Below are 12,397 nucleotides of genomic sequence, written 5' to 3'. Positions count from 1 at the left end.
AGAAGCTGATAAGGCGAGATTCGGACTTACAACAGACAAGAAGCCATTAATGCTTCAGATCGAGACAAAACACAAAAAGACAAGAGAGAGGATGAAACGTTTCTTCAATATTGAACCCGTGACAACCCATTAATGATCCCTCCCGATTTAGCCATGCAAGGTCTGTTTATGGTTAAAGATGTTTTGGTTCTTTGCTGGAAGTGAAGAAGAGATGAAGAAGACGACAGGGGGGTATGCGGCGTCTGTTTAGGTCTCTTTTGTTTCATTAGGTTTAGGAAACTGATGAATGGGTTTTGAAAGGAGGTGGGCCGGGTCAAGTTGAAAGGCTAATGGGGTGGCCGAATTAAACGTGTGGGCTGGTGAATTAACGGGCAGTGGACTGATTTGGGCTCAAATATTGGTCCGAAAATATGGGTTCTTCTTTCTTTATTTTAATTATTTTTTTGGGCTTCTAATTTAATAACTAGTACACTATATACTATGATAATTAGTGATTAATATGTAGAAAATAAAGGACTTGATAAAGTATAATTAATTTAACGAGCAAAAAATCCGAAAATAAAATGATGACAAACCATTTTGAAATTTGTGATAAAGTAATACTAGTAATGTTGATAGTAAAAATAGTGAACATGAAAGCAACGATATTAATAGTAGTAGCAATAAAAATAATAGTGAAAATAAAATGTTTAGCTTGTCAATAAATTAGAAGCTCCAGGAAATAAATTGAAATAAAGGAGGGACAAAATTGGGTGTCAACAGATGCCCCTTTTCGACCGGAAATGATGTAAGAGTTTTCGGGCGAAGAAGTTGACGTAGTAGACAATTTTGTTCCGACCAACAAATATGAACTCGGAAGAAGTTGAGAAAACATAGGTTAGGAGAATTGGTGAAAAACATTGTAGGATGGAAGGAATTATGGCTGAATCCAGTCTCGAGTTGCCTACATATCTCGGGTTCTATGAGAATCAAGTTGTATGTGGTTCGAAAGAAACGGATCGATACCTACACTACGCTTTTTTCCCAGTGCTGAATTATGGTGAGGGTATAGAAAAGCTACAAGATTGTGAAAAGGGTTGATTGAGTAGAGTTTTAGAAGTGGATATGAAAGAAAATTTTTGGATAACCTACGCATCACATGTTTGTGGACGTAGGCTGAATTGAGTTCGAGAGTAGATCCGTGACCCTTGCTTGTGAGTTTGATATTCCTCTTTAGCATATTTGCCCCAGTTCATTGCGTAAGATAAAGTTCCACGTTGTGCTGTGTCTCTGTATGTAGATTGTATTTTCTATCAAAACTGAAATTCATGTCAAAATCAGTAATAAAGTCTGGGATAAAGTTGAAAATGTAAAACTTATAAAGAATGTAAAAATGATAATAAATATGAGTGTGAGAGTGAGGATGAAGCCGTGTGGCTTATAATTAGGTCGTGTGTCCAAATATTGTCTCTGGTTGTCTTCAGGGACTTGAATAAATATGTGATGTGTATGCCAAGGATGTAATAATATCTCCAGTTGTATTTGGAGATTTTAATGATAGTAATAAGGCCTCCGGCTGTCTTCCGGGACTCGATGATAAATGATGTCTGTAGAATTTAAGGTAAAGTCGTTTAAAGTAGGTAAAGTGGATGATAAAGTAAAGTAATAAAGTAGAGAGTAAAGTAAAAGTGCAGCCGTTTGGCTTATGCAGATGAGCCTGTATAGCCAAATGATGTCTCCGGTTGTTTTCGGGTACTTGATGGGAAATGATATGCCGATGAGTTGTACATCCTAACAGGGTCTCCGGTTATTTCGGGGACTCGATGATATCTGTGAAATTAAGGTAAAGTTATTAAAGTGAATGATAAGGTAATTGTTGAAGTAGAAAGTGAAGTAAGAGTGCAGCCGTCTGGCTTATGAAAATGAGGCTGTATAGCCATATGATATCTCCGGTTGTCCTCGGAGACTTGATGAAGATTCCCGTAAAGTCCGGGGTAAAGGCATTTAAAGTAGGTAAAGTGAATGATGTCTCCGGTTGTCTTCGGAGACATGATGAAGATTCCCGTAAAGTCCGGGGTAAAGTCGTTAAAGTAAAGTGAATGATGTCCCCGGTTGTCTTCGGAGACTTGATTAAAGTTCCCTTAAAGTCCGGGGTAAAGTCGTTAAAGTAGGTAAAGTGAATGATGTCTCCGGTTGTCTTCGGAGACTTGATTAAAATTCCCGTAAAGTCCGGGGTAAAGTAGTTAAAGTAGGTAAGTGAATAATGTCTCCAGTTTTCTTCGGAGACTTGATGAAAATTCCCGTAAAGTCTAGGGTAAAGTCGTTAAAGTAGGTAAAGTGAATGATGTCTCCGGTTGTCTTCGAAGACTTGATGAAGATTCCCGTAAAGTCCGGGGTAAAGTCGTTAAAGTAAAGTGACTGATGTCTCCGGTTGTCTTCGGAGACTTGATGAAAATTCCCGTAAAGTCCGGGGTAAAATCGTTAAAGTAGGTAAAGTGAATGATGTCTCCGGTTGTCTTCGGAGGCTTGATGAAGATTCCCATAAAGTCCGGGATAAAGTCGTTAAAGTAGGTAAAGTGAATGATGTCTCCTGTTTTCTTCGGAGACTTGATGCAAATTCCCGTAAAGTCCGAGGTAAAATCGTTAAAGTAAGTAAAGTGAATGATGTCTCCGGTTGTCTTCGGAGACTTGATGCAAATTCCCGTAAAGTCCGAGGTAAAATCGTTAAAGTAAGTAAAGTGAATGATGTCTCCGATTGTCTTCGGAGACTTGATGCAAATTCTCGTAAAGTCCGGGGTAAAGTGGTTAAAGTAAGTAAAGTAAATGATAAAGTAGAGAGTAAAGTGATAGTGTAGCCGTCTAGCTTATGCACATGAGGCTGTATAGCCGAATGATGCCCCCGGTTGTCTTCGGAGACCTAATGATAATTCCTGTAAAGTTCAGGGTAAAAACGTTAAAGTTCGTAAAGTAAATGATAAAATAGTTGGTAAAGTATAGAATAAAGTGATAGTGTAGCCATTTGGCTAATGAGATCGTGACAAGCCGAATTAATGACGTATTCGGTTTTCGACATGTAAACCTGATTTAATTCGCCTTCGGTTTCGTCAACCTACAAAAACAGGTATATTTGTTAATAAAGTCATAAAGTTATTGTGATAAAAAATGAAATTAAAGATAAAGTTGGAAATAAAGCCGCTTGGCTTTTAAGGCGAGGCCACAATGAGCCAAATGATATTTTCGGCCATGATTGATAGACTTGACTATTGGTCTCGTGGTCTTTTAATTCCTGCACTCAAAGAAAAATTCTTGGTTTGGGAGGGGGAAGTTGATTCGTGTTGACTCAAAGCTTGACGTTGTTGGCGCTCCATTTGTCTTGTTTGTTTGGATCTTGTGATCTGCGTTCAAGCCTCGGTAGATGAATAGTAGCGAAACAATTGAAAGAAAGTGTTTCATTTGAAAGGTATATATGTAAGTATATGTATAACGAAAGATATATACGTAAGTAGATGTATATAAGGAAAGATATATATGTAAATATTGTATGTAAGTTGTAAAATATTTCTGCCAACTACAGATTGTGACACTTCTGAAACAATTGAAACGTAATTTGTCTATAACACTTCTTGTCTAATAGCCTTAACATTGTCGATGTCCAAACATTGTCTTGTCTATATCTTTTCAAAATATGCCCCAGTTTTAGACTCAGAAGGGTGTACTAAACTTATGTTGTGGTGTGACTGAACCTTGTATAGGTTGCCTACGTATCCCTCCAAGGGAATCAGGTCAGAACGTAGTTCGTAATGTACATAGAAATGGTTTGAAATTTTCTGATAAAGGGACCGAACCCGATATGGATTGCCTACGTATCCCACCAAGGGAATCAGGTCAGCGTAGTTCTATTATGTAAATGACTAAAGGTTTGTTGGATTCTTATCTAAATATGACTGAGTCGTATGTTGATAGTCTATGAATCCTGCCGAGGGAATCAAACCATGCGTGGTTCTCCTTGCATAAGGATTTTTGGATTTTCTGTTATAATGCAACCGAACCCTATGTGGGTTGCCTACGTATCCCGCCGAGGGAATCAGGTCAGCGTAGTTCATATGTGTATTAAAGGAAAGGTTGCAAACTAGGCTGTCTAACCTAATGTCGTCCTTTGATTTCTTCTTGACTGATAGATTTCATGTTTGTGTCGTTATCTATTGGCTATTTCAATTCTTCCAAGGGGAATCTTGTCTTGTCCTCTAGTTTTCTTTGTTACTCTATCGAGACGTATGTTATTCATTCGTTCATTTTATGTCACAATCATAGAGTTGGCAGATTTGATAAATAAAGTAGAAAATAACAATAATAGACAATTAAGGAAAATCAGAAATGCATTCATAGATTTGCATTTAAGCTTCCAAAAGATGAGGCAATGCGACAAAAGTTTTGGGCACGATTCAGGCCTCAATTTTAAAATCGTGCTATCTCAAAAATTTCACTACATGTTCAAATCTACCAAGACTCCTGGCGAACCAGGGACGGAGTACAAGTCCAATTCTTCAATGTTTCTCCTGGTTCGGCACCCCAGATGGTCGGTGTCTCGGTGTTGTGAGTAGCTGTAGCAGCAGTCTTCATTGGTGCTTGTCCTTGGATTGTTCCCACGGGAGCAGCGAAAGTTGATGACATGCCCTTTTCAATTGGCATAATGGCTCTTTTGAATCCCTATCCTCTTCAAAAGTTACCATGTTCACGTTGGCATTTTCGTGAGTAGGTAAAGGGTTGTTGTCCACATTGGGCCGAGCTCCAGTGAGCTGGATCGCTCCTTTCTTAATCAAGGCTTCGATTTTGTTCTTGAGACCATAGCAATCCTCAGTGTCGTGCCCAACAACTCCAAAATGGTATGCACAACGCTTGGAACCATCAAACCATCTTGGAATAGGATCGGGAATTTTCCCTTCAATCGGTTGTATCACGCCTGCTGCTTTCATTCTTTCAAATAATTGAGCCAAGGGTTTAGCGAATCGAGTGTAATTACGGGTATTTTTTATGTCAGAGTTTGGACGGGCTTTAGGTGTGGTATGTGGTCGATTTTGGTAAGTGGGAGCTTGAACAGATTGGTATGGACGTGGGTTTTGATAGTGAGGTGCTCGGGGTTGGTAGTAATTTGCTTGGGCGTTGTAGACAGGGTAAGGAGATAGTGGAGCTTGATAGGGTTCAGCGTATTGGTAAGGATAGAAAGGTTGTTGTGGATGGTTATAGTATGTAATGGCTTGGCTCGACTTATGTCCTTGCATGTTCATGACTGCAGCTACATCTTCTTTCTTCTTTTTGGTCCCATTGATAGAACCAGATTGAATAGCTTTGTTTACTGCTTGCAAAGCAGTAAGATCCTGAATTTTTCCTGATTTGATTCCTTCTTCTAAGGCTTCTCCCATTCTGACAACTTATGTGAATTTTTGTCCCATCATGCCTATCATTTTCTCATAAAATATGCCAGCTTGGCATTCAATGAAGGTGGCAGTCATTTCTCTATCATTCATCGGGGGTTGAACCCTGGCTGTTTCTGACCTCCAACGCAATGCATACTCACGGAACGACTCAGTTGACTTCTTAGTTAACTTGGTCATGTAGACTCTATCTGGTGTGATATCGGTGTTAAAACTGAATCTGTCCATAAAGTCTTGTGCCATATCGCTCCAACCACGCCATTTACGAACGTCCTGTTATGTATACCAAGTAAGAGCTTCACCAGATAAGCTTCTTATGAATAGCTTCATCCTTATATTATGGTCTCTACTTACTCCAACCAGTTTGTCACAATAAGCCCTTAAATGCGTATGAGGGTCGCCTGTCCCATTAAATGTGTCAAATTTTGGCGACTTGTAGCCTACAGGCAAATCGACGTCAGGCTGAACACAGAGATCTTCATATTCTACACTCTTGCTTCCTCTAGCAACTTGAAGGTTTCTCATCGCCTCTTTGAGACTGTGGATCTGTTTTAACAACATGTCATCCGCCCTTGCTTTTGCTTCCTTTTCCATTTCCTCGTATTGATCCACCTCAGGTTGGAACCTGACCATTACTGGGTTGGTAAAGGCTTGTGTTTCCGCTGCATATACCGGAGGAACATATTGCGCATTAGGAGTGACAAAATGTGCCTCTTGTATATGCTGGGTTGGATAAGTTTGGACGGTGGGAGTGTTTTGGACTGGAGGTGGTGTGTTATAGGTGGTATTTGTAGGTAGTTGGCTTGGTGGGTTTAGAGGAGTAGTTGTAGGTGGTGGATTAGTATTGGTGGATAAAGGAATGTAAGGAACTAGTGATTGATTTGGTGGGTTGACGGGTGGTGGATTTGGAGTAGCATAGGTAGTGTAAGTGGGTGGTTGACTCTGTGGAGGAGTATAGACGGATGACGGATTTGGTGGATTTGCAAGGGTGATTTGAGGAAAGTTGTTGTTGATAGGTGCAGTATTTCGTGGAGGAAAATGTTCAGGAACTGGAGATTCAAGTGATGAAAAACGAGGTGGATTTGGTGCGACAGTTTTGGGTTCAGGAGGTGGACTTTGGAGTGTAGCGGATAAATTGGTCAGGTCCCTAACCCGATTTAGTTCTCCACGTAGGTCCTCAATCTCTTGAGTCAGGCGGGCGATATGTTCGTCATGTTGAATGGTAGTTCTATGTTCGGAAGTCTCGCGAGGATCACTAGAGATCACGATGTTTTCCAAACCAGTTGAAATAGATGCGGCCGGATCAGACATAATAATTTCCTTTCCTTGAACAACCCAACTACGTCGAGGTAACGATGACGTCTTTTACCTTGTGAGGTAAGGATAGTCGGCCAGCTCGAGTGTCAACACGAATCAACTCTTTGGGAATAAAAATAAAAAGAAGCATAATAGTGCAAATGATGTCAGTCTCATTAACATATCCAGGTAAAGTCATGATCACGTAAAGCCAAGTAAGTCATGTAGCAATCAAATAAAGTCAAACAAGTTGTCAAACAAATGCAAACGAGTATATCAAACAATAACGCGTCCTAATATGCATGTGACCTCTTTGTGCCAGAGGTAGGCCTAACGTTTATTTGAAGGGTAAAGTGTGCCATAATACGTCATCCCATTGCTTTTGATTAATCAAACAAATTCTATTTCCCAAAATAAAGTACAAAATCAACGTAATATTTATTACATATCAAATGAATACAACGTAAAATGTTTCCTAATCTAAGTAAAGTTACAATTTCCTATGTCTAAATTTCAGCTCCAGTTTGTGATGTCCTTGATCTTCGTCAATTGCTGATCACAGATGTGCTCCAATGTAGATCTACACCTGTCACAGAAACGTTAGTCATTCCCCCCTCTCCTAAAGTTTAATTAGTTAGAGCAAATAGTCAATATTTAGGCACAGTTACCCCTCAAACATGCACATAAAGTATGATTATTGTCACTTGGGGTCGTGAACCCACTTGGATGTTTTTGGGTAAAGTTATCTAATGGGTTTAATACACCAAGGGTATAAAACCTCCTAGGTCATGAAATGTATGCTCCTAATAAAGGGTGTTGGTTTAGCTCTACCCTAGGTTGACTAAGAGTTAATTTCTTATGACACAAGGTTCTCCCAAGTGGACAACTTGGGAGTGGAAAGTCCGTGGCTGTCGACTGCATCGCCGATCGACTAAATCCACAAGATCGATCCAACTAAAGGGTGATTTTGTAGTGTACGGCCGCGAACCGCGAAACCGCTTTAAGTGTGTGAATTTGTGTGAATTTCCAGGAGTGGAGGAAAGTGAAACGGAATGACAATTTATCAAAGCAGTAACACTTAAACAATTTATATCAAACAAAACATTTAATAGCATGTACCAACAGTTAACAACAAATAAAGTAATTAAAAACAAGCACACAAAGCCTAATTAAACTAAGTCCGTTATGGTTAGAACCTAAGTGTTCCCCAGTGGAGTCGCCAAGCTGTTATACCCTATTTTAACCTAAGTCAAAATAGTTTACAACATCCCGGTAATTCCGGGGTTAATTAAAGTTGGGGAGTCGTCACCTAATTACTTATGGTGAATTAGGACACCTAAGGCTATTAAAGTTATTTTCTAAAGTTAACTCCGTTTAAGGTCTACCAAACTTAACATCCTTTCAGAGTTGCATTTAAACGAGAATTAATCCTAGCTAGCAAAAATGTCATTTTAAAGATTGAAATTTTGATCTTTTAAACAATGTGAAAAGGACTAACTAAATTATTGGTTGAAAGTTAGGCCAAACAAAATCACTTTCTGGACATTGAGATTATCTGTAAACTTGAGACCAAGAATTCCATGCTAGTTTAAATTATGAATGCAAAATGTGACTCAAATCACCTATGAGAAAATCTTCCGAACTTGTCTAAATAGCTAAACGAATACATGTAGAATAGGTGATACTAACCAATTAATTCCTTATTACCTCTAACTGATTAAGCTCTTGAATTATATCTCAACCGTAACAATAATTCTAGTTACCCACTACTCACTCAAAGGTCCCATAACAGGCAGGGCAAATAAAGCAATTAAAAGAGATCGACACAAAATAGCAGGAAGGCCTTTGTATAGGTTGTCCCAAAATAAGAGCCTTGGATATCTAAGATGTGATCCATTAGAGAAATGAATTTGAACACGAGAGGAAATGCAATGGTTGTGTTCCGATATAGCGGCCTCGTCGAGTCTGTCGTAAGACTCTTCATTTCTCCGGTAATTCATGCAAAATAAACAAAGTAATATAAGAAGCAGCCCAATGTAATAGTAAAACAGTAGAGTAAGCACAAACAACAATCTCTCCTCAAAATAGGCACCAAAATAAAGAATCAATCCAGCCAAATATAGTAAACATTTGCTGCAAATTTGCAGCAGTCAAGTTAAACTAAAAGGCAGTGTTTTCAGCCAATGATACTTATCACAGTTAACATATGCAGCTGTATAGAAAGCATACATCAGAAAAATGATTCGAGGAAAAGTAGACAGAATGATACTTGTCTTTTAAATCTCGAAAAATGAATTTAAAGAAGGTTTCAACAGTTTATAAGACCATAAATGTCAAGCTAGTATCGGATTGATTCATTCAACAATAATGACTCAAACAAGAAAAAAAAACAGGACAGAGGGTAGGCTGATTACAGAAATGAATTATCAATCACTTAAGTTAGTCTATCTTGAAATCATCACGACAAATGCATTCTGCCCAAAAAGGTTTAACAGTCCTCAAAATGTTCCAGCTTTCTCTTTTTTTAAAAAAAATAAAATAAAAATCCAATAATACCAACTACAAATTGATTCGTCTCTGCCAAATAAAGCTCTCAACACAAAGGGACAACTCAGCGTCTAAGAATGTTTCAAACTCCAAACAGATTCCAGAACATTAACTGAAACAACTTGCACATTCATTTAACCTCAATGTGTTGAATGGATTATATAAAAAAGCACAAAGTAGGATTCCAACAAGAATTAGTGGTTGACCATGAATCAAGTAAATCAAACATTAAACAGAACTATACTTTTTAAACATGACAAAGGGACTCCAGATTATCGTGAGTATGTATTGCAACTCATGTTTCAGAAAGAAAATTGAAATAAGCTCATAAAGACACCCATCTAATTCAACTAAGCCACTGGTCAACACTTCAATCAAAGAGTTCTAATAGGTTTTCCAACTTTGAACTAGACAATGCTGACCCAAATAATTTATACAACAACTAAGTTTTAGATCTAAACAAAACACTCAAGTCTATGCCAATTCTGTTTAGCTAAGTAATTGTACAACATAGAGATGAACAGCAGTAAAGTGACACAAGTTTATATAGGCACTAATCATGTTTAACTAGACAGTCGATTATGGCAATATGAACTAGTATGAACCCCAGACCAACCCTTTAACATTGGTCAGATTCCACTTTAACAAACAGTCATGGCAATGTAAGCTAGAGGAAACTACAACTAACCAGACCAGCAACTATCATCTAGCATTAATCGAATTCGACTTAAACCATACAGTAATGATGTGGTAAACTAACCTAAGTCTCAAAGTAGCCATTCAACATTAATCCTAATCAACTTAAACAAACAGCCATGACCTTGTAGACCAAATAAAATCAACAACCAATATCGACATGTCGTATGATCATTTCATCACATCTAAACCCAAGTAAATTACATTCATAACCGAGTACGTTATTTAGAACAAATAGAGAAAAAGAGGGACAGTGCCGACCTGTTTTGGGTACAGTGAACTGGGTGTCGAAGGACGCGAATCCACACTCGACTATTAATATCCCCGAGCTTGCATATACTCGGATTCAAAACAATAATAGAGTGAAAGAGAGTAAAAATGTTTGGTATTTTAAAGTCGATGTCAAGAAACAAAACAAGACTGTTTTTTTTTTTGGATTTTTTAGAGGATTGGAGCTGCTAAAAAAAGAACCTCCCTTTTCGGCTACGGACTTAAGGCCATTTTATAGGTGTGAATCAACCTAGGGCTTCGATTTGGGGGGGATTTGAAGTTGAAATCTTTTCAAATCCGAACGTTAGAGTTTGCTTCAGATTCCGATCAGAAACAACAGAAGAAGGAGACAAAGCTCCATTAAAACTTGTACTCGAAGAATAAAAAAAAAGCTGATAAGGCGAGATTCAGACATACAACAGACAAGAAGCCATTAAAGCTTCAGATCGAGACAAAACACAAAAAGACAAGAGAGAGGATGAAACGTTTCTTCAATATTGAACCCGTGACAACCCATTAATGATCCCTCCCGATTTAGCCATGCAAGGTCTGTTTATGGTTAAAGATGTTTTGGTTCTTTGCTAGAAGTGGAGAGGAGATGAAGAAGACGACAGAGGGGTATGCGGCGTCTGTTTAGGTCTCTTTTGTTTCATTAGGTTTAGGAAACTGATGAATGGGTTTTGAAAGGAAGTGGGCCGGGTCAAGTTGAAAGGCTAATGGGCTGGCCGAATTAAACGTGTGGGCTGGTGAATTAACGAGCAGTGGACTGATTTGGGCTCAAATGTTGGTCCGAAAATATGAGTTCTTCTTTCTTTATTTTAATTATTTTTTTGGGCTTCTAATTTAATAACTAGTACATTATATACTATGATAATTAGTGATTAATATGTAGAAAATAAAGGACTTGATAAAGTATAATTAATTTAACGAGCACAAAATCCGAAAATGAAATGATGACGAACCATTTTGAAATTTGTGATAAAGTAATACTAGTAATGTTGATAGTAAAAATAGTGAACATGAAAGTAACGATATTAATAGTAGTAGCAATAAAAATAATAGTGAAAATAAAATGTTTAGCTCGTCAATAAATTAGAAGCTCCAGGAAATAAATTAAAATAAAGAAGAGATAAAATTGAGTGTCAACAGATATCATAGTTTTTGATTCAATATCTGAAATTTTAGCATAGTATTTTAACGTCTCACCTCTCACAAAGCTCATGCTATATGAGATATAAATTTCTCTGTTTCGGGCAACTACATAAATAAAATTAATTTTCCCCAAAAAATTGTAAACCATGACCGCTATAATTTCACTTGAAGTGGCGGTTTGCAGTTTAGATCTGTTTTCTTAGTTCAGATTGGAATGGGGGAAAAAGTTTTTTTTCTTTTTTTGAAGGTTTTTTTATTTTTATATGTAATAGATGCATATGTTAAAATTTCTTTATGAGGATGCACATCGTCTTTGATTGGACAAAGAAACTAAAGGCATTAGATATTCATCAGTTTAAAAAGGAATAAGAACGGATTAGCCAGGGAAGTTTTGTTTTTGTTTTTGTTTTTCTTTTCGTGAACTGAAAATATAACCTAAAAAAAGTACCGTACTAGATGTGAAAAAAAAAAAAAAAAAAGTGTTTCAATAATGTATCTCTGAGAAAAGAGTGGTAAATTGATACACCCAGATATTGCTAGTATCAAATTATCGGCAAAAGGTCAAAAATATCCCTCTACTATACTTTATTGTTGAAGTGTGTCCTCCATTATACTTTTTCGGTAAATTTACCCTTACTGTTAGGTAAAGTTCTAAATATATCCTTATTTTTAACGGTTGGACACGTGATCGCTTCTAATCAAAAGCCCAAACCATTTATTAAAACCCAGCCCCATTAATATAACCCATAACCCGATCCGACCCATTCTCATAAATTAATCCCACCCCTCCCCTGTATTACATTTACACCCATTAGAAAACAAAACTGCGTAAGAGGCCTTCATTTGGGTATTGATTGATGATAAAATTGAGAGAAAAAAACATGGAGGGCTGGAATAAAATTTCACCGGCGACTCCATGTTTGAGATCTAGGGAAAGAGAGAAAAAGTACTGATTTTAAGGGGCTTTCGACCTAGCTTTGAGTTTTCGTGGAGGCGATCATGGTGGTATTTTCCCGAAGATGAAG

Source organism: Lycium barbarum, chromosome 12 (assembly GCF_019175385.1).
Source record: "Lycium barbarum isolate Lr01 chromosome 12, ASM1917538v2, whole genome shotgun sequence".
Lineage (NCBI taxonomy): Eukaryota > Viridiplantae > Streptophyta > Magnoliopsida > Solanales > Solanaceae > Lycium > Lycium barbarum.
This window is presented reverse-complemented; position numbering follows the sequence as displayed.